This window comes from Scyliorhinus canicula, chromosome 14 (assembly GCF_902713615.1).
Source record: "Scyliorhinus canicula chromosome 14, sScyCan1.1, whole genome shotgun sequence".
Lineage (NCBI taxonomy): Eukaryota > Metazoa > Chordata > Chondrichthyes > Carcharhiniformes > Scyliorhinidae > Scyliorhinus > Scyliorhinus canicula.
In genome coordinates this window covers 95,879,369-95,904,712 of record NC_052159.1, presented here as the reverse complement: position 1 = coordinate 95,904,712, position 25,344 = coordinate 95,879,369, and the positions used below count along the sequence as shown (strand labels likewise).

General features: G+C 44.3%; 1 protein-coding gene across 1 annotated transcript in view; it reads left to right on the top strand.

The window, feature by feature from the left end:
• Positions 1–25,344, top strand: part of zmp:0000001236 (mastermind-like protein 2) — a 461,039-nt gene that overhangs the window by 25,105 nt on the left and 410,590 nt on the right. The window lies entirely within an intron of this gene.

The window sequence follows — 25,344 nt, the reverse complement described above, 5'->3', positions numbered from 1 at the left end:
TGATGCAGGAAGAGGAGGATGCCTCAGTAGATGAGCTCAAAGCGAAATGGGAGGAAGAGCTAGGGGAAGAGATTGAGGATGGGATGTGGTCGGATGCCCTGGAGAGGGTGAATTCTTCCTCCTCTTGCGCACGGCTCAGCCTAATTCCGCTGAAGGTGCTGCACAGGGCGCACATGACGGGGGCAAGGATGAGCCGGTTTTTCGGAGGGGAAGACAGCTGTGGGAGGTGTTCAGGTGGCCCGGCAAACCACACCCATATGTTTTGGGCATGTCCGGCCCTGGAGGGGTTTTGGAAGGGGGTGGCGGGGATTTTGTCGGAAGTGGTTGGGTCTAGGGTCAGGCCGGGCTGGGGGCTCGCGATCTTTGGGGTAGCTTCGGAGCCGGGAGTGCAGGAGGCGAGAGAGGCCAGCATTCTGGCCTTTGCGTCTCTAGTAGCCCGGCGCAGGATTCTGTTACAGTGGAGGGATACGCGGCCCCCGAGTTCGGAGACCTGGATCAACGACATGGCTGGGTTCCTCAAGTTGGAGATAATGAAATTTGCCCTGAAGGGGTTGGTACAGGGGTTCTTTTGGCGGTGGCAGCCCTTTCTCGATGTCCTGGCGAAGGGGTAGAGAGTGGTCGGTCTCGGCAGCAACCTGGAGGGGGAGTGGGTTTGGGAATGGTTGGGGGGGTTTGTTTTTGCGGCGGTGGGTTTGTTATGTTATTTTCTTTTTTCTTGTATTGCTATTTGTTATTATTTATTTTGGGGGGAGAGTTCTTTTCTTGTTTTGGTGTAGAAACACGCCTTGTTTGTTTTAAATTGCGGGGAGAAAATTTGTTATTGTTATTAAAAAAACTTGAATAAAAATTATTTATAAAAAAAAAATAATAATTAGGTTTGCATCTTGTTAACCAGACCACATTATAAAATAAACTCATTCTGAACAAAGACATTTACTGTGTTATTTTGCATGCTGTGCACATGGTCCAGTAGTGCACTTGTTGCATTTAAGGATATACAGTAAAAATGAATAGAGCAAACATTTTTTGTTACTGTATTCTTCCAGTTCTATTTCCTGAAGTTGCTGACTTATCAATGTGATATGCTTCCCACTTGCATCGTGTCCAAGTGGGTTTTCTTCAGCTGTCGACTACGTGGTTCAGCTGCATGGGGTATCACAGAGAAACACTTTCCTGTTCTCAATTTACATCAATGTGTGGATGCTTTCCATCATTGACTCATGATTAGTGTTAAGGAATGAACATTCAAGCCAATTTTCCCTCTTCTAACCCAAAGAGGCTTAGGCCAATTTGAGTGCACCTACACTTGCATTGGGTATAACCAGCAAACTTAACAAAGCCAGTGGACTGAACAACATGGTCACTCGGTTGATCCCCGGTATGGAGGTTGAATAGGTTGGGCTTGTACTCATTAGAGTTTAGACGAATGAGAGGTGACCTTATTGAGACATGTGAGATTGTCAGGGGCTTGTCAGGGTGGATGTGAGAGGTTGTTTCCCGTTGTGGGAGAGCCTTGGTGCAAAGGGCATAATCTCTGAGTAAGAGGTCACCCATTTAAGACAGAGCTGAGGAGGCATTTCTTCTCTTGAGGGTAGTGAATCTGTAGAATTCTTTACTGCAGAGCTATAGAGGCTGGGGTGTAACACACAGATTTTTTTATCAGTAAGGGATTCAAAGCTAATGGGGATAAGGCGGGAATTTGGAGCTGAGGATTATCACATCAGATCAGTCATGACCTCACTGAATAGCAGAGCAGAATCGATGGGCTGAATGGCCTAATTTGGCTTCTACTTATGGTCTCTTTGACCCAGCTGCTTGCTGTCATTATCAGCTGTAAGATTGCTGAACGATTGCAGCATTAAAGCAGAATTCCAGACCTCGAATTCCCCTGGAACTTGCACCTCTAATACCAAGGCTGCAATCAGGTGACTTCATTTTAAACATTTTAGGCTGGCTAGAAAGAGCGAATTATTGCTCAGATTGGGCTACCATGTCTAATTTACATTCACTCTACAGGCACCATTCTCTGGTTCAGGGACTAAGTGCTCCCACCAGCGGAGAATCGGAACATGTATGCGTTGCAGCTAGGAGCGTTGGGGAGGCGCAATTCAATCCATCCATGCATATGGGCCAGCCGCTGCCCACGTGCATGCTGCCCACGTGCATGCTGCCCTCGTGCATGCTGCCCACGTGCATGCTGCCCGAGTCCCGGTTTCCCAGGAGTGTGATTCGCTGGGGTTGAGAATCCTATTGTAAGCCTGACAAACCAGAGCAGCTTTTAAGCGCTCCAATCATCCCAGACTCTCATTCCAGCTAAGAAGATGGCTGTAAGAAGACGTGCACCATGTTTCTTTGATGCGGACATATCCCGGATGTTGGATGCCATTGAGAAAAGGAGGGACACCCTATTTCCCAGGGCATCAGGTGAAGACACGAGCCAGCTCTAAACAGTCAAGCTTGGGATGAGCTGGCAGATGCAATGAGTGCTGGCAGCCTCACTAAGAGGACCAGTGTACAATGCAAGAATAATAATAATAAACTTTATTGTCACAAGTAGGCTTACATTGTAATGATGTTACTGTGACGAGCCCCTAGTTACCACAATCCGGCGCCTTTTCAGGTACACAGAGGGAGAATTCAGAATGTCCAAATGACCTAACAGCACATCTTTTGGGACTTGTGGGAGGGAACCGGAGCACCCGGAGGAAACCCACGCAGACATGGGAGAACATGCAGATTCCACACAGACAGTGACCTAGCCGGGAATCGAACCTCCAACCCTGGAGCTGTGACGCCACAGTGCTAACCACTGTACTACCGTGCGATGATCGACCTCCTTGATGCTGCTAGGGTGATTAACCACCTGTGTAACCCTGGTATTCTTGACCCCTGGCATCAGTCCCCAAACCCTTATATGCCAGTAACATTCCACCTGCCAGCATTCCCCCAGCTCCCCCAACTCATTATGTCCTATCTGTGTCCTAAAGAATACAGCAGGGCATAACCAAGGAGAGAGTCAGAAGGCCCTTTGAAGAAAGGGCCATAGACTTCGCGGGGGGAGGACCAGGAGCGAGCTGTGGCTGACATATCGTTCGGCATATGCTGAAGAAGTGAGTCCAATGCAACTATACCCAGATGTCCTATCTCAAGTGAGTCTTTTATCTCCCACAGCCTGATCCTTTCCAACAACTGACCCTAGGTCTTTTGTTGTCCAGAGCCCCCATCTGACATGGCTGGGCTGTCCGGGGTTGCAGACTTCCTCCAGACTCGCAGAACACCCAGAGCAGACCTCCTGGGGAAGACACCAACTTCTTGGCACTGCTTTCACCAGCACTATCCTTAGTGCAGAGGCTACTACCTCAGTCGGACATGTTAGTGGTCGGTGAGCCCTCTGGTGAGCATCACACAATGCTGCAGCACATCAGGTGGAGGCGGGGACTCGAGAGAGAGTGGTCGGTCGGAGGGCTTCCGATCCCAGGGAACAGCTGCTCCCAAGACCAATGTTGCTCCTCTGGAAAAGGCTATCCCATTATTTGTGCCGATGCAGAGTTTTCAGGTGGGGGTTTCAGCAACATTTCAGTGCCTGCAAGTCCAACCTGAGGAGTCCAGTCATCTTCAGGCACAGGAGGTGGCCCCCGTAACCCACCTAACCTGCATATCTTTAGACTGTGGTAGGAAACCGGAGCACCCGGAGGTAACCAACAAAGACATGGGGAGAAAATTCAAACCCCACAGACAAACTCCAAGGCCGGAAGTGAGCCCGGGTCCTTGCACTGTGAGGCAGCAGTGCTAACCACTGTGCCACCATGCTATCCCCAAACAGGGTATGGTAGTTGCCACAACAAATGTTAGTGATAGGTGATGTGGCCCCTGTCCTGGTTATCCCAGTGGGCTCCACTGTGGGTGTCCTCATAGAGTGAGCCTTGTGCCATCCCATTAGAATTGTGGCAGCTGGTTGTGTGGTGGAGATATTCAAACTGTGCAGGCATGCGGCTCTATGCTAAGAGACTGGTGCACGTGAACGTTCACTGAGGTAAAGCCAAAGTTTTGACAAAGAGTCAGCCAGACTCGAAACGTTAACTCCCTTCTCTCTCTCCACAGAGATTTTCTGTTTAGTTTCCGACAGATTGGCAGTCAGGCGCTTTGGATGTCTTGACATTATGGGAGGCACTAAATAAATGCAATTCTTTTTTGACGGCTAAAGTAGCAAATAATGTGGGGTTGAACGTGTTTTCTCTCACTTTGCGGCACAGAGTTAATGCTCGTGCAACTGTGTTGCTCTCGGATCATTCAATGTTAAGTGCAATAGGGTTTCGTTTGGTATGTGCTGGGTGCCTTGCATGTTCATATGTTGATTTTCTTAACAGGTAGCTGGAGTTAATTCTGACAAGAAACTTAAGTTGTTTGGTGCAACCGATGGAAACTTCTTGAACTTTAAATTGTCAGTGCCGTGCAGATCTGGTTGAGACAGGAGCCGAATGGCAGCTACATAAATAAAATATAGTTGCTCCACATGAATCCTCTTTCCTTCTCTTTGGGTCTGAGTTGTGCTACCAGGACACAAAGGAACACAGCATGGAGGGCAGTGTGTGACATATAGAATACAGTAATTGATAGCTAGGAGGAAGATACCAGGCTAGTAACACAATGCCACAAGAACAGAGCTTGAACATTTCAAATAAGTCATTTGAACCCCCTGAGGTTCTGTTACTGTTACTAACTCCCTCCTGGCTATCTACCACTTTTCCCTAATAACACCTTACACAAATTATTTATTTGGAATCATTTAATTTATGAATTCTTGGGCAATATTTCCAGCCATTAATGTATGGTAACTTGGGTTTTCTTTTGTTCCTCGAACTGCTGTAGATCCTGTGGAGTGAGTGCAAAGTGCAAGGTTTTGTGATATAAGCCAGAGATGATCTTCATGAAGTGACTGGCAGAAGGATAATATGCTTATTTTGTTCCAGCATTGTAACCTGATTAATTTCTTTTCCAAATGCTGATTATTCACTACCTTTCCTGTTCTGATTTGTTCATCTGTTAGAATGGAGAAGTCAGAGTAATGACTCATGCACCTTTTATTTGGCTGGAAGTGACATTCCTGAATAAAGTCTGATTAAATTTTCAATACATGTGCTAGTGATCGCATTTCAGAGGGCTGAAGATACCAAATAAATACTTCCAGTGCTTGCTGATCCGTAATAACTGACGGTTTAATACTCAGGAGCCACAGATGTTACCTGGAAGTAATTGGTGCACCATTGATGGATGTTATTTCTTGTAGATCTGTCAGTTGTGGCTTGGTTTTATGCCATTGTTATTTGTATGGTATCTGAATACATTATTGCAGGGCAACTGCTTTTAATCAGTGTATTTTTTATTGCAATTCAAACTTCTTGCTTGGTTTAGGAGTAAGTCGGTGGTAGTCAGACAAGTTATGCAAAAAGTCACTGTTTATTGTAAGGTTCTTTCACCATAGGAATGTCGAGATGTGAAGAGTTAACAGTTGTCCCTGAGTCATAAACTGATTGCGCAGCCCAATTAGGTGTGACTTCTTCTACTCCAGCATTCCGCTATTTGTATAGTTAGCCTTTGTCTCAGGGGAGCACTCTTTCATCAATGAGTCAGAAAGGTATTGGGTTGAAGATCCACTCCACTGACTTGAACACAAAATGGATGTTGAGATTCTAATGCAATATTGAGGGAGTCTGCATTTTCAGACGTACCATTTGTCTGATGAGACATTGAGCCAAAGACCTGTCCAAGAGCCAGGGAGTGCACTTTGACATCCCACCCTCACCCCAAATCATCTGACCTAATCCATAGAATCACTTTAGTGCAGAACGAGGCCATTCATCCCATGGAGTCTGCACCTGTTCTCTGAAAGAGTACCCCACCCCCTCCCTATCCCCGTAACCCCAGTTAACCTGCACATCTTTGGATATTTAAGGGGCAATTTAGCATAGCCAATCCATCTAACCCGCACATCTTTGGACTGTGGAATGAAACCGAAGCACCTGGAGGTAAGGCATACTGACACAGGGGAGAAGATGACACGGGGGAGAACGTGCAGACTCCACACAGACAGTCACCCAATGTCGGAGTCGAACCGGGTCGCTGGCGCTGTGACGAAGCAGTGCTAACCACTGTGCTGCCCTAATAGGCAGGGAATATCAGGATTATGACCCAGCACAGTGAAGAAATTATATTGTATTGCTGAGTTAGGCAGGTGTATGATTTGCGTTGGGGCAATGATCTCACAACACTTTGATCCTTGTTCCCCTTGGTGTTGGTTGTTGCTGGGGTAGGTGATGCTATCAAATTAATCTTGACGAGCTGCTGAATGATATGGACCCACTTGTAACATGTTTACTGCAATCCTGACCGAGACCCCTTGGGTCCGATTTAATGTATTCAAGACCTCCCCACTTGAATGGATTTAGAGGGGTGGCGCAGTGATTAGCATTGTTGCCTACGGCGCTGAGGACCTGGGTTTGATCCCAGCTCTGGGGCACTGTCTGTGTGGAGATTGCACTTTCTCCCCATGTCAGTGTGGGTCTCACCCCCACAACCCAAAAATGTGCAGGTTAGGTGGATTGGCCATGCTAAATTTTTTAAAATAAATTTAGAGTATCCAATTATTTTTTCCACTTAAGGGGCAATTTAGCATGGCCAATCCATCTACCCTGCACATTTTTGGGTTTTGGGGGCGAAACCCATGCAAACACGGGGAGAATGTGCTGTGCAAACTCCACACGGACAATGACCCAGAGCCGGGATTGAACCTGGGATCTCGGCGGCGTGAGGCAGCAGGGCTAACCCACTGCGCCACTGTGCAGCCTTGGCCATGCTAAATTGCCCCTTAATTGGGGAAAAAAAAATTGGGTACTCTAAATTTATAGAAAAAAAAGAATAATTATGATGATTTACATAATCTGTGGTCATTAGAGATGTAAATCGAAATAAACAGCTGTCGGGGTAAAGAAAATGTTGGTAAATCTGAAAATGGGTACACAATAAAAAGTTTGGGAACCACTGATGTAAAGTAATTTAGCAGGATTATTAAATGAGTGGCTTTCCATTGATCACTGTAATCTGTAACAGTTCTTTTCCTTTCTACAGGTTAGTATTCAACTTTTCTGATCAATATTAATATTACTGGCAATTCAAGGCTTGTATTTTCTGGTGACATACCTGAGTCAGTGGTGCTAATTTACAGTTGCAGATTAGTGAGGAATGCGGTACTGAATTATTGATTTGTCATTGCCCATGCTGTCATCATAGTTCACTCATTATTCTACTTAATCTCGTTGTTGTTGCCTTCAGTTACTGTAGCCAAAGTATTTTGATCTATATTATTTAATGCCGATCGAAAGAACTGTTGAATATGCTACCATTGATGATGTTGAATTAAAAACTGGTCAGAAATTCTAGGCTTTGCCCATTAGTGTTTAAATGTTCAGAGCACAAAGGGTGCGTGCACCTGTAGCTACCCTCTCTGGATCGTGTTACCCATTAGTTTGTGCACAAGTTAAAATAAACAGATTAAATCACTGATGCCTTTTCTGAGCTAGTGCTGATGATGACAGCAGCTGCTGTCTCCCCGCAGGATTGCCACTCGTATGCAAAAGCATTTACCTTGAACTCCAAGGTTTATGTTGTGGGAATGGAAGAGTGTGGGAGCACAGGGTGCGATGAGGCCCGAGTGTGACGAGGTACAAGTGTTAACTTGCGAATTCAGTGCAAGAAGAAATTCAGAGGTGCTGCTTTTAGATTTTTTTCTGTTGCCAGAATCTGGTGAGTGTTCAAGGTTTTAATTAGGTGAGCAGGTAGGTGATTGTGTAAGTGTTTTTGGATTGTATCCCTCTCGATGCGGGCAGTAGTTTAAACCGGTACTGGGAAAATAAAGGAATGGAATTTAATTTACACTTAAACTTATTAAGCTATTTGGTATAATTATAGACAACAGTTGAGTGATATTCCTAAACTTGAGACCTAATTAGATAAATAAAACACAGTAAAAATGGAAGGGGAGGTGATGTGTTACAGCTGTAGCATGAGAGAGTTGTTGGACACCAGTGTGATCCACTGAAACCACATCTGCAGTAAGTGGTTGCAGCTCAAAGAACCGCAGTTCTGAGTTGGTGAGCTGGAGTACGAGCTTTGGACACTTTGATGCATCAGGGATGGAAGGTTACCTGGACACTTTGTTCCAGGAGGGAGGCACATCCCTTCGGCCAGGGTTTTCCAAAGCGTGCTTGGAAGGGTTGCAGAGCTATGGGTTGCAGTATTCCCGAAAGAGGAATTTCTTCTTGCTGCGCCCATCAGCCAGTAACGGCATTTAAGATGAGAACCACTGAAGAATCAGCCACGCAGTCTTCCAACCATAAGAGGCAACAGTGAGCAGGTCAGCGCACCCTGCATGTACACTGGGCGCCCTGTACGTATGTGCTTTTGATGCAAAATCACTTGGAAGCAAGCTTCTTTCTCTTTTGAGCAAGGCAAAATGACTGTGAACATGGATTGCTTTGTACAAGAAAGTGATAGCCAGAGACAAAGCCTCCAGTGAACAGCCTACAAAGAAGAAATGTAAATCGGGAACAAAATAGTATAAAGATGATTTCTTGATTTGTTAATTGTTCCAGTGCAAATCAGGATGCAAAGCCAATGTGTGTTATATGCAGGAAGTACTAATAAATGAGAGTTTAAAACCCTCGAGCTGCAAAGGCACGCGGAGCTCAAGAACAAACCTCAATTTTGTTTCAAAGGATGCAGCAAGAACTTTAATTATCAACTGAAGACCTTAACAGAAATGTAACATTGAGTGACAAAGCACAGTTAGCCTCTTACATGGCAGCTAAAGAGAAAATGGCCCACACTGTGGCAGAGAGGTTAATTATCTACAGCATTAGACATACCTCGCATGGAACTAGATGAGAGGTCAGCTGAAAAACTGAATGCATCCCGTGTAGTGATAAAAGTCATAGAATCGTTGAGTTTTACAGCACAGAAAGAGACCCTTCGGCTTGTCACGTCTGCACCAGTCATCAAGCACCAAACTATTCTAATCACATTTTCCAGCACTTGGTCCATAGCATTGTATTCAATAGCATTTCAAGTGCCCATCCAAATACTTCTTAAAAGTTGTGAGAGTTCCCACCTCCACCATCCCTTTAGACAGTGAGTTCCAGGTTCCAACCACCCTATGGCTGAAAAAGTATTTCCTCACATCTCTTCTAAACCTACTGCCCCTTACCTTAAATGTATGCCCCCTGGTTATTGACCCCTTCACTAAGGGAAAAAGTACCTTCCTATCCACCCTATCTATGCCCCTCATAATTTTGCCTCTCCTATATCTTCCGGTTTCACACACAAATTGCCACATTGGTCCCTAAAGGGCCCTACTCTTACCCTGGTCAACCTCCTGCCCATTATATACTTATAAAACACTTTTGGATTTTCCTGTATTTTACCGACCAGGCCTTTTTCATGCCTCCTCTTCGCTTTCCTAATTTCTTTCTTTGTAACTCCCTGCACTTTCTGTATCCCTCTGGGGCTTCTGCTGTTTTGAGCCCTTGGCACCTGCCATAAGCCTTCCTTTTTTTTCTTTATCCAACCCTAGATATCCCTTGACATCCAGAGTTCTCTGGCCTTACTGTTCCCACCCTTCACCATCACAGGAACATGTTGGCCCGGTACACTCTCTCTTTTCTTTTTGAATGAATCCACCTGCTCTGATGTAGATTTTCCTACAAGTAGCTTCTCCCAGTTAACTTTGGACAGATCCTGTCTTATTTTATTAAAATCGGCCCTCCCCCAATTAGAAACCTTTCTTTGTCACTTTCCATAACTAATTACTGAGTTATGGTCACTGTTTCCAAAATGCTTCCCCGCTGAAACTTCATCCACTTGCCTGGCTTCATTCCCTAAAACTAGATCCAGCACTGCCCCCTCCCTTGTATGACTTTTTACCTGTTGGCACAAAAAACTCTCCTGGATGCATTTGAACAATTCCGCCCCTTCCAAGCCTTTCACACTTTGAATATCCCAGTTAATATTGGGGAAGTTGAAATCCTCTACTATTACCACCCGATTTTTCCTACAATTCTCAGAAATTTGCCTGCATATCTACCCTTCTATCTCTCGCTGACTGTTTGGGGGCAGATAGCAGACTCCCAGCAATGTGATTGTCTCCTTTTTGTTTCCCTTTTCTACCCTTTTGGCTTCATTTGAGAAACCTACTAAGATATCATCCCTGAGAACTGCCGTGGTGTTCTCCCTAATCAATAATGCAATTCCTCCTCCTCTTTTACCTCTCCCTCTATTACACCTGAAACTTTTATACCCTGGGGCGTTCAGCTGCCAGTCCTACCTTTCATTCAACTAATGTTCTGTAATTGCAATAATGTCATAATTCAATGTGCTGATCACCCCATCAGGCTCCTTGCATTGAAATTAATGCAGTTTTGTCTACCAATCCTCCCATGTGTCTTATCATACCCTGCCTGCTTACTGGACTTGCCTGCTTTATCCTCTATATTTGATTCCATCTTCTTGCCCACTAATGTTACTTTGAATCCCACCCCCTTCCAAATTAGTTTCAACCCTGCCCAGTAGCATGAACAAGACTCCCTGCGAGGATATTTATCCCCCTTCCAATTCAGGTGTTTATACAGATCCCACCAGCCCCAGAAGTGATCCCAATGATCCAAATATCTAAAGACTTTCCTCCTGCACCATTGCTCTAGCCACACGTTTATCTGACCTATCCTCCTATTTCTATATTCACTCACCCGCGGCACAGGACGTAGTCCTGATATCACATTAGGGGACTTGTATATTTTAACCGTCTGTCTAACTACCTAAATTCACATTGCAGGACCTCATCCCTCTTTCTACCTATAACATTTGTGCTGACATGTACTATGACCACTGGCTAGTCACCCGTTGTTGCCTAACTGTTGTATTATTCCGTTATTTAAGTTTCAGCTAATTTAAAGATGGTCACTAATGTCAGTTACTCACCAACCAATCAACTTAACCCCTTTCCTGTGGCGTTGCTCTGGAGTATTCAGTACTGTGTAAAAGAAGCATTTTGTTGCTATTGCCCTCCACGACACCCTACCGGTTGGATTTTCCGTTCTCACAATGATGAAGATGGTACAAAGGAACCGGCTGAACTCTGCACCTGATTACCTTCTCCTCTTGTGAACTTGATTGTAGCATGATTGTGAGGACCAGGCAGGCTCACCTGTCACCTTAAAGATAAGTGGACATGGCATGGATCCCAAAGGTTGGCTGATTGGCAAAAATGGGTCCGGGGAAAAAGAAGTTTGAAAAACACGGCCATAGACTAAATATTTCAGATTTGATCCCTGGTCAGGTACAGGGGTGTGTGACTATGAGAGAAGCAGGTATGAATATGCAGAAGGTAGCAAAGAAATGAGCCTTGGACCTTGCAATTATGCAACAGGTTAGAGGTTCTTGACATTTGTGTGGATGAGAACAGTGACTGCAGGGAGGGTGAGCAAACTGTCATCATGATGCAGGGAGCCATTGAAATTGGGGGAGCAAAAAGGAATATATAAAGGACAGTAAAGATAGGGCATAGATTCTGCTCTCTGCAGCTGATCAGAGCATGGGTTTGGAAGCTGTGGTACCTTCCCAGTGCCAGAATTATTTGCATCTCCTCAATGCTGGAGAGGGCCTTGGAGTGGGAGGATACAGTTGTGGTCCAGGTGGATACCAATGACACAGGCAGTACTAAGAAAGAGGTTTTACTGAGGGAGTATAAGCAGATGGGAACAAAATTAAGAAGCAAGGCCACAATAGTAATATTCTGGACTACTATCTGAACCATGAGCAAATTGGTACAGAGTAAATAAGATTAGAGAGTTAAATGCATGGCTCAAAGGTTAGTGTGGGAGAAAGGGGTTTTGACTCATGGAGTACTGTGTACAGTTTTTGTCTCCTTACTTAAGGAGAGGATCATAAAATTTACAATGCAAAAGGAGGCCATTCAGCCCATCAAGTCTGCACAGGCCCATAGAAAGATCCCCCTACCTAAGTCCACACTTCCACCCTATCCCAGTAACCCCATCTAAACTATCTGGACACTAAGGGCAATTCAGCATGGCCAATCCACCTAACCTGCATATCTTTGGACTGTGGGAGGAAACCGGAGCACCCGGAGGAAACCCAAGCAGACGCGGAGAACGTGCAGACTCCACACAGACAGTGACCCAAGCTGGGATTCGAACCTGGGACCCTGGAGCTGTGAAGGGACAGTGCTAACCACGGTGCTACCGTGCCACCCATATACTTCATTTGGAAGTAATTCAGAGAAGATTCAGTTCCTGGGATGAGGGAGTTGCTATGAGGGAAGGTTGGGCAGGTTGGCCCTGTACTCATTGGAGTTTAGAAGAATGACAGGTGATCTCATTGAAACATACAAGATTCTAAGGGGGCTTGACAGGGTAGATGCTCAGAGGATGTCCCCTCTTGTGGGGACCAGGGGCACAGCTACAGTAAGGAATCTCCCATTTTGAAACTATACAGGATAAATGCCAAGTAATTGCTTGAATGACTGCATGATATATTTTAAATATATTGATCTTTCTTCCAGAAATATTGAAAAACATTAGAATAGATTAGAATAAAATCTGCATATTGTTTTAATGTGTATGGTAGTTTAGTGTTTATGACACTAGACTAGTATTCCAGAGGCCTGGGCAAATTTGGAAATATGAATTGAAATCCCACCGTGGCAGATGGGGAATGTACATTCAGCTAATTTATTTTTTAAAAATCTGGAATAAATAGCTTGTATCCATAATGGTGACCATGAAACCACCAAGCTGTCATAAAAATGCATCTGTTTCACTTATGCCCTTTTGGAAGGAAAGCTATTGTCCTTATCTAGTCTGGTGCACAGTCTCCAGACCCACAACAGTGTGGTTGACTCTAAACTACTCCAGCAGGCCACTCAATTGTGCCAAACTGCTATGACAAAGCATAATCGACACAAGAACAGTAGTACTTCAAGGAGGCAGGCCACCTCTGCCTTCCAGAGGGAAATTAGGAATGGACGCTTTACGTCAGCCTCATCAGCGATGCCTACATCCAGTGAATAAAAACCAAATATCATTGAAGTGTTTTCCTTGTGTTGTTCCAGTAGTTTTTCATAATAAAGCTAATCCGACACCTACGGATTAATGCATAATGAAATTCATATCATATCATAAGAAAAGCACTAATAAGTGCAGGAGTGCTGGCTGCAGATCACTACACGAATATCATTGCATATTGATTTTAATGGCCACAATTTCATAACTTACAAGCCTCGTTCTTAATGAGCTACAGAAAAGTCTCCATATCTCTCCAGAATTCTCCGCACTCTGTATCATTGATTTTCCTTCTTCTCATTTCCCTAGTGATAAATATTAACTGTGGCGCTCCAAATGTTATTACTTTGTGCAATTGCTGTTGTAAATAGCTTGTTTTTAATTAAAAGGGTTTGTGGCAAATATTATGCCCAGTGGGTAGGAAAGTAAATTGATTTTGTTTAAAGTAAATGTTAAATTTTGCTGTTAACTGTCCAATTGCAAAAAGGCGGCATAAAAAAATAGTGTGGAATCGATTAAGCACCGCCTCACCCATTAGAGATAAAAAGGTACAACTGCAAATGCTGCGTGATACAATAGGCTGTATCACATCGTACTCTGTACCTTCAAGTCAAAGGTCACTGTCCCCTTCCCTCCCTACCCCCTCCTTTCCTCCCAGCAACTCCCCCCTTGCCAGTAATGATAGCCACATGTTCTCTGATTGCAAACTTCTCAGTTGAAATGCATAAAGGATCATGGATACTACTCAGTAATTCAAAGGCATTATTTCAGCTGAGAACATAGATTGTTCATCAATGATCCCAAACACAAAATGCATATGGCTGGGTAGAGTATAACCTGATTTTTGGAGGGCCTGAAGTTGTCTTTGCTCTGTAATGTTGATCTGGTGGGGGCTGCAGTTATTTTTAATAGTATATTGCAAAAATATTCATTGTTATTTAACGTATCCCACGTGTTGCACCAGTACAAAAAGCAGCAATGTCATGGTGTTTCCAAATTCACAACTTTCTTTGCCCATGAGTGAGTCACTTGCTTTTGCTCAATGCCGTTCTTGCTCATCACTGTTTGATGAATGTATTTTATGAATTAACATTTTTGGAGAAAAACACCTGATGCAGTGATACATGGTTTCATTTTCAAATGGAAACTTGACGCCTTAGGTACAAGCTTACTGAGTGCGGCCACGCTGGTCAGAGAATCTGGCTCAACAAAAAAAAATCATCGCTTGATAATGTTTTTGCTCAGTAATCAATATGCAAAAACTTTATATAGTTCTGTTTTTGCCCCAATCTGTTGTGAATTACAAAAGGCTGAGAACCATCTTGCAGTGGTTGCAGCAGATGTGTTCTAAAGTTCTACCGCCAGTCGCAGGATTCAAGGACTGTGGACAGAGATGAAGTGAAAGATATTGAAGGAAGATGGGATCTAGACAGTGATTTTCAGCATGTGAATGTTGGAATGGTGAACGGACAGTGCTGTAGAGGAGAAAGTTTGGCACATTTGTTAATAAAATACTTGTTATTAAAAGGGATACTGGACTGCTAGTTATAGAATAATAGGGTGGAATTTAATGCCTCACTCGAGCTGAGTATAGTGGTGGAGGGCATTTAATTGGGCGGAACGAAGCAGATGGCATGCTGCAGCCTTCCTGCCTCTCCCCCAATTAAATCTGGGGTCATCTCACCACTGCTGATATTCACCCAGTGGCAGGTGAAGGAAGCCCCAAAAAGCAGACTCTGCCAGGGTTGCTTACAAACTTCTGGGATATCTCTCATTGCCAGGTGCTCAGTGCCTGATCAAGGAACCCCACATCAGGAACATGAGAACATAAGAAATAGGAGCAGGAGTAGGTCATTCGTCCCCTCAAGCCTGCTGCGCCAGTCAATTAGATCATAGTTTATCTGTTGTGGCCCAACCCTACTTTCCCACGGACCCCAAATAACTCTTTATTCAATCAAAAATCTGCCTAACCCCATCTTGAATATATTGAATGACCCAGTCTCCACCGTTAACTGGGGGAGAGAACACCATAACAGATTTCCAAACACTAACGATCCTCTGAGGGACAGAATTCCTGCTCATATCCATCTTAGGTGGGAGACTCACTGTTATGAAATTGGTGCGCCCTTGTTCTAGATTCCCCTGCCAGGTGAAACATTGGCCATGCATCTGCCCATGCTGAACCCGCTGAGAGCCACTCCCATGCCCTTGTTGCTGACCTCCTTTAATTGAGGAGTTGCCATTGATGGGTGGGAAAAAAAGGAAGATTTGCATTAATTTGGCACTTTTCATGACCACTGGACATCTCAGCCTTACGATGAAATACGTTTAAAGAGTAATCACTGTTCTAAAGTTGGAAATGAATGTCGAATAAATTGAGTTATGATTCTCCCACATCACGTCCTTCATGGCTTCAACAGCCACTACTGCTATCTTCCTGATAAAGCATGTTCTGATTGCTAACTTTCATCTCAAAAGTGTACCTCTTAATCTCTGTCTATAACTGGTGACTGGCATGGTTAGTTGACAATTAACTGGCTAGTTTGATCGTAGGCGGTGAAAATGGTTTTGAAAATATGCTGGTAAATGAGGTCCTATTATCTGATAATTGGATCCCATTTCAGAGCCCTTGGATAGAAAAAAAGCCCAACTGAAATTCTTAAAGGCCTTCTCAGGAAACTATAGGTTTCTTCAGCATCGATGTTGGATGTACAATTAAATAGCATCTTGAACACCAAAATCGTCGACTCTTCTGAAAGGCCCTCCAGGTCAAGTAAATGAGAACATAACACATTCATACCAGGTGACCACAAGTTGATTTAGTGGCCAGAGATTTTGCTTGGGCATTTGTTTGGCCCTGATTTGTCAGTACATTAAAATGAATGGTGGAACCTTTGTGGATTGATGGACACATGGACAGTTAATGGCACTGTTAGTGGATCACTCTTCTTATGTTACCTTTTTGAACAGGTATAATGCAATACAATCTTTCAGTAATGAATGTTGGTCAGTTTGCAATGTCATAATTTCTTTAGTGTTCAGTTGTACAAGGATTTCATTGTGAATGACAAGTCAGGAGAGCATCATGGAAATCCATTTTGTTTTCCATGATGCATTGGCTTTGCTTGTTCAGCCATATATTGTCATTAACTTTAAATTGCCCAGTCCTTGGTGAGAAGGATATTTAATACATGATGCAGCCACAGTAATGGACGCTGTTGCACTATATCGGAGGAATCCTAGTCCAAAAGAATTAAAGTACAGTTCCCAATCACAATACTGTAACAGGATATTTGGGATAATTACTGTAATTTCTACAGTAACTTTACATATTTAATAAGTTGGTGTCTGCAGTTATGTGCAGTAAATTGTCAGTTTGAGAGTTAAACTCCCTTGGCTTTCGTGGTAACATTGTTTTAAAATGAAGCCCAAAATATTTTTGAGGTTAGTTCTTCTAGATTACAGTAAACCTGTGTACTGTACTTGCAGCTTGCCGTGTGAAGCTGGAGTGTGATAGTATGGGAACACGACTACATAAAAGACATCAAAAGCATTCAGAACGTACCAGCATATCAGATCCTTTTTATTTGGCTGCTGATTTAAAAACAGTGAATTATCCTTGCAAAGGATATCCAGTTACTTTAGATAATGAAAATCAAGCTAGTTTCAACACAGGCTGCTGCCATTACATTCATTTCCGTGCATCAATACATTTGTGTGGAATATTTCTTTCTAAGAGCCTTAACGTTTTTTACATGAACTCTTGACGACTGTCAAATTTCTTTGTGCCATTGCCACCCACTGTGAAGGCAAAGCCTGGTGCTGTCTTATGGTTGTTGTCATGCTTCCTTTGAAGCTTGCTTTTGTTTATTTTTGAAATGATATTTTGTCTTTCTTTGCTAATTCATTTTTAACGTGTTTCCAGAACTTCAGTTTTATCGTGTTTCCAGAAAGTTTTTTTCTAATAATTGCATGATAGTAAGGGATAATTTCAATATTCAACAACGCATACATGTTTTATTGTGGCCTTGTTTGTTTTTCACATCTATTTCCCCTGTTCCTCTTTCTTCCTGTCAGCAAAGAATCAAGAGAGGGAATATCTATATATAGACCTCTGCCTGTGCCACCATAAGGCGAGTGGCTTGGTTGAGAGACAAGTCCGTTTTTCTCCCTGTTTCTGGAAAGGAAATTTCATGGTCGGGCTGTGCTATGCTGCATTCCATCACCAAGTAGCCACTTCAGCACTTCGGGCCACAAATCACTTGTGGATTTTGGCCGGTCAAGATTTTTAAAACTGTAGGAGCTGCTGCTACTGATGTCGGGCAAACCGGTTGGAAAACGTTACTAAGCTCAATAGTTTGGGAGGGACTGATACATTGTCAAACAGAGACGTCCTAGCCTTTCTGTTGGCTTTCTGCCATGTTAGTGGCGCCAAGTCACAGCATGCAGGCCTCACACAGCTAGTGCAACCTAATGGATTTGCTAATGTTGGGAGCCGAGGAGCTCTGATGGGGGAATAAAAAACACTGATTCCCAACGGTTGGAATAGTAGATGATTCAAAGTTTACTGTGGTATTGTTACCAGCTGTGCGATAGCTGTTCTTTGAGAACTAGCGATAATGGAAAGAATGGACTTGCATTTCATATTGTACCTTTCAAATCCTCGATGCACTTCACAGCCGATGAAGTGCTTCTGAGCTATAATCACAGTTGTAATATAGGATGATATGAAACTAATAGAAAACCAACTACTGCCATTAACAAAGTGTTCTGCATGGGCATGTATGTTAATTTGAGAACAAGCTGCTGTCCTGATAACATCAAAAGCCATCATTGTTGAACTAAGGATGCTCAAAAAATGGACGTATACCAAATATATATCTGTAAAGAGAGGGAAATGATTTTGAATGGACCATGTTTTCAAAAATAACATGCAAGTGTTGTAACTGCATTCACCTGCCAGCAGGGATGACCCAACAACTAAATAGGAATAAAATTCTATTCCATTTATAAAATGTTATATTAGATTCTGAACAGACTCGGCACGGAGATGGAAAAAAAAGTTTGGTTTAAAGCACTGAATACGGCTGTTTAGGCCATCATAGCAGAGTTGGCTCTTACTAGAACAATCCGCATAAACCACTGCCTTGCTCTCTGGCCCTGTATCTTCCTCTGATTCAGATACTTAATTTTCCCCCAAAATGAATGGGGTTTCTGCCTCACTTTGATTAACTCCCCTCATAGTTTTCTCTGTGCTTTGCTTAAAACACTCTATTATGTGAGAAAGTTTGGGAAGTTCCCTAAGAAGTAGTTTGCAATACAAACCCACTCACAGGCTGACGTCATATAGTGAGATCTGGTTCCAATCTAAATATAGAGACATTTCAGTGAAAAGGGCTTAAAAGCCTGGCTTGTTTTTGTGATTGAGATGGATCTGTCGGCTGACAAGGCTGAGATTTTTGCAAAACCGTGAATGCAAAGGTCAAAACTAATAAATAATACACATGTTCTCCTTTCTCAGATTGTGAATCAGTGGTTTTTGCTGCTTCTCTGGAATTTTCCCACCAACATACATGTGATGTACTTGATGATTATTCAGAAGTTTGGCTGTAATACCCAAGTAATGGGCTTTCATGAATAAAACTGAGGGCTTGTGGATATTAATCTGTCAATGGTAGCCTGCTGCTGTGAACTTCAAAACCTAATGCTTCAGGCCATGCAAGCAGTGCTATAAATTATTAGTTGGGACTGCACAAAATTTTGAGCTTATCCTATTCTATTTTCAGCTTGGTTTCCCCTCTCCACTTCTCCTTTTCCAGGCTGCCATTTTTTAAAAATCCAGAATGGCGGCATGAACAAAGTAATGAAGGACAATTTGAACTCTCTATCAATGCTGTAGGGTGCACTGCTTTATACCGCAGGTTTGCAATGCGTCAGTGCTGTAATTTGACCTGTTTGGAACAGAAAGAACAACTTCAATTTGCGATGTTAGCTTTTGTGCACATAAGGTTGCATTTTTAAAGTCTTTTCCCCCCCAATATTGGTGAGCCCCAGTATGTTTACCTTCAGGTTGAAGTTGGTTGTGCGTGATGGAAGCTCAACAGCAGGTTCGGGTCTCGCACCAATCATACTGAATTCCTCACCACTGTTTGGTTCCCATTGGTTGGATCAAATGACACTATAAGGGGAAACTGTGTTGAATTACACCAGCAAAACGTTGCACTTTTGGAACATCTTTTTGATGGTAAAATGCTCCAAGGTTCTTCACAGAGGCATTATCACACAAAATTTAACATCAAACCAAATAAAAGAGATATGAAGAAAGGTGATGATCAAAAGCTTCAACAAAGAGGTAAGGAGTGTCTAAAAGAAGGAGATAGAACTAGAGAGATTTTGGAATAGAATCTAAAACTTCTCGGCCTAAGTTCAGTTTACCCAAAGCCAGAAGAAATGATGGGCTGTGCAGTAAACAGCAGTTTACATTTGTCATCAAATGCATCCAACTGATCTACATTTACAATGAGGGATGTTCACATGTGGGATTAGTTCCCTGTGACACTGTTTAGTGCAATGGGTTTATGACCATGTGAAAACAGTATGAAAAGGAATTTGATGGGAGTGCATTAACCAGTGCACTAAAAGTATTACAGGCTTGTGTTTACAGAGGAGAACTGGCAATACGTTATATGGCTGAAACTTCTCTATATCTGTGTATAATAATCATTGTGTAAATTCTTCAATGCCCAAAAGCACTAAAATATATTAGAATATTAGGAGAGGTGGAGAACAAAGCAAACATTACAGAGGAACCAGACCCGTTGCTCAGAATCTATTCGGAAGAAACAGGTGTTGTTGCAGCCTGAATAGAAATTGGAGGTCGGTTTGAATATGAGAGCTGGAAATTACAGAGACATGTGGGAGTTGTGAAACTGAGATAATTCAAGGATGCAAGGCAAGGACAGTTTTTACCCAGTTATGACAAGGTTATATATTTCATTAAATATACAATTATCAAAATTTCAGGATTTTGATCAAGTGACAGTGAAAGAATGGCTATATAGATGGTCATTGCCTGGTACTTTGTAAGGCATGAATGATACTTGCCACCTGTTAGTCCAGGTCTCAATTTTGTCCAGGTCTTGCTGCATTTTGACATGAACTGCTTCCGTATCTGAGGAGTCATGATTGTTGCTGCACAATATGCAGTCATCAGCGAACATCTCCATTTCTGACCTTATGTTGAAGGGAGGGTCTTTGATGAAGCAGCTGAAGATGGTTGCGCCTAGGTCACTACCCAGGGAACCCCTGAAGAAATTCCTTGGGTCTGCGAAAATTGATTTCCACCAACCATAACCATCTCCCTTTGTGCCAGGTGTGACTCCAACCAGTGGCGGGTGTTCTCCTGATTTCCATTGACTTCAGTTTTGCGCGCACTCCACACCGGTCAAATGGTGTCTTAATGTCAAGGGAAGTCACTCTCACTTCACCTCTGGAATTCAGCTCTTTTGTCTATGTTTCGTCCAGGACTATAATGAGGTCAGGAGCTGAGAGGTCTGATGGAACCCAAACTGAGTGTTCGTGAGCAGGTTATTCCTGTGTAAGTGCTATTTGAGAGCACTGTCAATGACACTACCATCACTTTGCAAATGATCGAGAGTAGACTGATGGGGCGGTATTTGGCCGGGTTGGACTTGTCCTTCATTTTTTGGGACAAAACGTACCTGGGCAATTTTCCGTATTGCTGGGTAGACAGATGCCAGTGTTAGAGATGTACAGGAAGAGTTAGCTAGGGACAAGGCTAGTTTTGGAACACAGGTCTTCAGCACTATCACCAGAATGTTTTCAGGGCTCATCGTCTATACAGCACCCAGTGCCTTCTGCCATTCCATGATATCACATGGAGTAAATCAAATTGACTGAAGACTGGCATCTGTGATGCTGGGGGACTTTAGGAGGAGGCAGTGTTGCTCGTTATGCTTTCCCTTAATTTGCTCTGTTTTAATAACCTTTGCTCTAGAGTCGCCAGGTATCTTTCTGATACCACCACAGGGTTTAAAACCAAGTACTGATCAATAACTCAATACACCAGTTAGTAAGTTTGGAATCAATACACATTTATTTACACACAGTCAATTATTACTCATGCATAAACTCTACTCGCTAAACTACCACTACTACTAAAAGCCTATACTTAGCTTCGAGTGGCCCACCAGGTCAGAGGAACAATGGCCGTTGTCCGGTTCTGATTCTGCTGGCTTTGTAGCCAGCACAATAGTAGCTAGGAGCGTCTATCTCGTAGCGTGCGTTGATCTGAGACTTACTTGGTTGGTGCAGCTGCTAGGCAGGTCTCTCCTCGCTGAGAGCCAAGGCCAAGAGAGCGAACTAAACTTGGGGACGCTATCTTATAGTCCCCAGGGGTTTCGCGCCCTTTTGGGTGGACCCCAGACTTGGTCCCAATTAATTGGACCATGTCTCAATCGTTCTTATCGATTTTCTCCAATACCGGAGTTGTTCCCTGATCGTTGGGCGGGTCCTAGGTGGTCGTTGGCCTGCCTTTGTTTTACCTCCCACTGGCGCCGGGGAGTCTGTCTTGGTCTCGATTGTTTCAATGTTTCTTTTTGTCCCTGGAGATAGCTCATTAATATGTTAATGGCTATTGGTTTCAGTTCTGTCTGGGTTCTGCAAATCTTAATACACAGGAAACCTTGCACCTGCTTGTGTTCTCTGGTGTTGTCCAGTTTTCCCTGCACTCCTTGCGAGTGTCCATTTTGAATTGGGACGTGGCCACCCCAGGTGGCTACAGCAGAAATGGATCATCTACTCAGCACTTCTGGCTGAAGATGGGTGTCAATACTTCAGCCTTGCCTGATGTGCTGGGCTCGCATCATTTGAGGATGGGGATATTTGGGGAGCTTCCTTCTCCAATTAGTTATTTAATTGTCTACCACCATTAACGACTGGATGTGGCAGGACAGCAGAGCTCAGAACTGATCTGTTGGTTGTGGGATCACTTAGCTCTGTCTGTGAAATGCTGCTTCTGCTGTTTAGAATGCAGGTAGTCCTGTGTTGTTGATTCACTAGGTTGACACCTAATTTTTAGCTATGTCTGGTGCTGCTCCTAGCATACCCTTCTGCGCTCTTCACTGAACCAGGGTTGATCCCCCCCCACTTGATAGTAATGGCAGATTGGGTGATATGCCAAACCATGAGGTTGTAGATTGTGGCGGAATACAATTCTGCTGTTGCTGATGACTCACAGCACCTGATGGATGCCCAGTTTTAAGTTACTAGATCTGTTTGAAATCTTTCTCGTTTAGCATGGTGGTGGTGCCTCAGAACATGATATGTCCTCAATGTGAAGAAGGTGTTTCATCTTCACAAGAACTGTGCGGTTGTCACTCCTACCAATATGGTCGCGGACCAATGCATCTGTGACCAGTAGATTGGTGAGGTCGAGATCAGTTAGGTTTTTCCCTTTTGTTGTTCTCTCACCACCTGCCGAAGATCCAGTCTAGCAGGTATGTGCTTTAGGACTTGGCTAGCTCAGTCAGTCAAGGTGCTTCTGAGCCACTCATGGTGAAGAACATTGAAGTTTCCAACCAAGAGTATATTCTGTGCCATTGCCACTCAGTGCTTCCTCCAGGTGATGTGGATATGGAGGAGAACTGATTCATTAGCTGGGGAGGGGTTGTGGTGGGCGGTGGCAGTAGGTGCTATTCAGCAGGAGGTTGGGTTTCTTTTCCTATGTTTGAGTTGATAACGCAAGATTTCATGGGGCCCAGAGTCGACATTGAGGACTCCCAGGGCAACTCCCTCATGACTGCATACCATTTGTGCCACCATCTCTGATGGTTCTGCCCTGCTGTGGGACAGGACTTAACCCAGTGATGGTGGATGTCTGGGACATAGTCATACTCACAGAATCATTGAAAACCGACAATGTCAGGCTGTCACTTGACTATTCTGTGAGACACCTCTCCAACATTTGGCAAAAACGGCCTCAGATGTTAATAAAGAAGACTAAGCATGCTCAAAAGGGCTAGGTTTGCCATCGTCATTTCCAGTGCAGTGATTGATGCTGGCTGGTCTGCCTGGTTCCATTCCTTATTGACTCTTCTATCGTAATTAGGCAAAACTGAGTGGCTGGCTGGGCCATTTCAGAGGGCATTTAAGAGTCAACCAAATTGCTGTGGATCTGGAGTCACTTGTAGGCTAGACCAGTTAAGGTTTCCTGCCCTTAAAGATATTAGTGAACTGTTTGGGTTTTTACATCAATAGTCGTTTCATGGTCACCATTAGATGTGCTTTTATTCCAGATTTAATAATTATACTGTAGTAAATTCCTCCAGCTGCTGTGTTGGGATTTGAACCCATGTCCCCCAGAGCATTAGCCTGGGCCACTGGATTACTAAGCCAATGACATTAACACTACGCCACCACCTTCCCGTAAATGATGTTGGCATTCATCTGAGTACCCCTAGGTTAAGGAAGGGAAAATAACACAGGACTTTCCATTTTTGATTACGATGTACATGTCTATTGATGACAGAATCAGACTGGGCTACAGTGTGTGCTGTAGAAAAATGGCCTGTTGATACACACTGCCTAGGATTATCCATTAATAATTGTTTTTTATAAAAAAATAATTTTTATTGAGATTTTGAAAAAATATCAAAAACAGAAAATAACAGCAGAAAACTGTATTAACAACGACAAAAAGAAAAACACAATAACCCCCAAAACAACCCCTCTCCTCACAGTAACTACAAAAAGAAGAAATAGATAAGCACCCGGCATATTCAATAAACACATATACACATTTCACACCCCCCCCCTCCGGGTTGCTGCTGCTGCTGGCCTGTTTTCCTACCGTTCTGCCAGCAAGTCAAGGAAAGGCTGCCACCGCCTAAAGAACCCCTGTACTGATCCCCTCAGGCCAAATTTCACCCTCTCCAATTTGATGAATACCCGCCATATCATAGATCCAGGCTTCCACGCTTGGGGGCCTCGCATCCTTCCATTGAAGCAAAGTCCTCCGCCGGGCTACTAGGGACGCAAAGGCCAGAACACCGGCCTCTTTCGCCTCCTGCACTCCCGGCTCCACTGCAACCCCAAAAATTGCGAGTCCCCAGCCTGGCTTGACCCTGGATCCTACCACCCTCGACACCGTCCTTGCTACCCCCTTCCAAAATTCCCCCAGCGCTGGGCGTGCCCAGAACATATGGGCATGGTTCGCTGGGCTCCCCGAGCACCTAGCACACCTGTCTTCGCCCCCCAAAAACCTACTCATCCTCGTCCCAGTCATGTGGGCCCTATGTAGCACCTTGAACTGTATGAGGCTAAGCCTCGCACAGGAAGAGGAGGAATTCACTCTTTCCAGGGCATCCGCCCATGTCCCCTCCTCAATTTCCTCACCCAGCTCCTCTTCCCATTTACCCTTCAGCTCCTCCACCGAGGCCTCATCCACCTCCTGCATGATGTGGTACACGTCCGAAATTCTCCCCCCTCCAACCCACACCCCTGAGAGCACCCTGTCCCATACCCCACGTGGAGGCAGCAGAGGGAACCCCTCCACCTGCCGCCTGGCAAACGCCCTAACCTTCATGCACCTAAACATGTTCCCCGGGGGGAGCCCAAACTTCCCCTCTAACTCACCCAGGCTTGCAAACCTCCCATCCACAAACAGGCCCCTCAACCTCCTAATACCTATCCTGTGCCAGCCCAGATATCCGCCATCGATGCTCCCTGGAACAAACTGGTGGTTCCACCGTATCGGGGACTCCATTGAGCCCCCCACCTCCCCCCTATGCCATCTCCATTGCCCCCAGATTTTGAGGGTAGCCGCCACCACCGGGCTCGTGGTATACCTCGTTGGACGGAGCCGCAACGGCGCCGTTACCAGCGCCTCCAGGCTCGTGTCCACGCAGGACGCCATCTCCATCCTCTTCCATGCTGCCCCTGCCCCGTCCATTACCCACTTACGCACTATCGCTGCATTGGCAGCCCAATAGTACCCACAGAGGTTGCACAACGCCAGCCCCCCCCCCCCATCCCTGCCCCGCCCTAAAAACACCCTTCTCACCCTCAGAGTCCCATGCACCCATACAAATCTCGTAATACTCCTGTTGAGCATCCTAAAACAGGCCTTCGGGATAAGGATGGGGAGGCACTGGAACAGGAACAAAAACCTCGGGAGCACCGTCATCTTGACGGACTG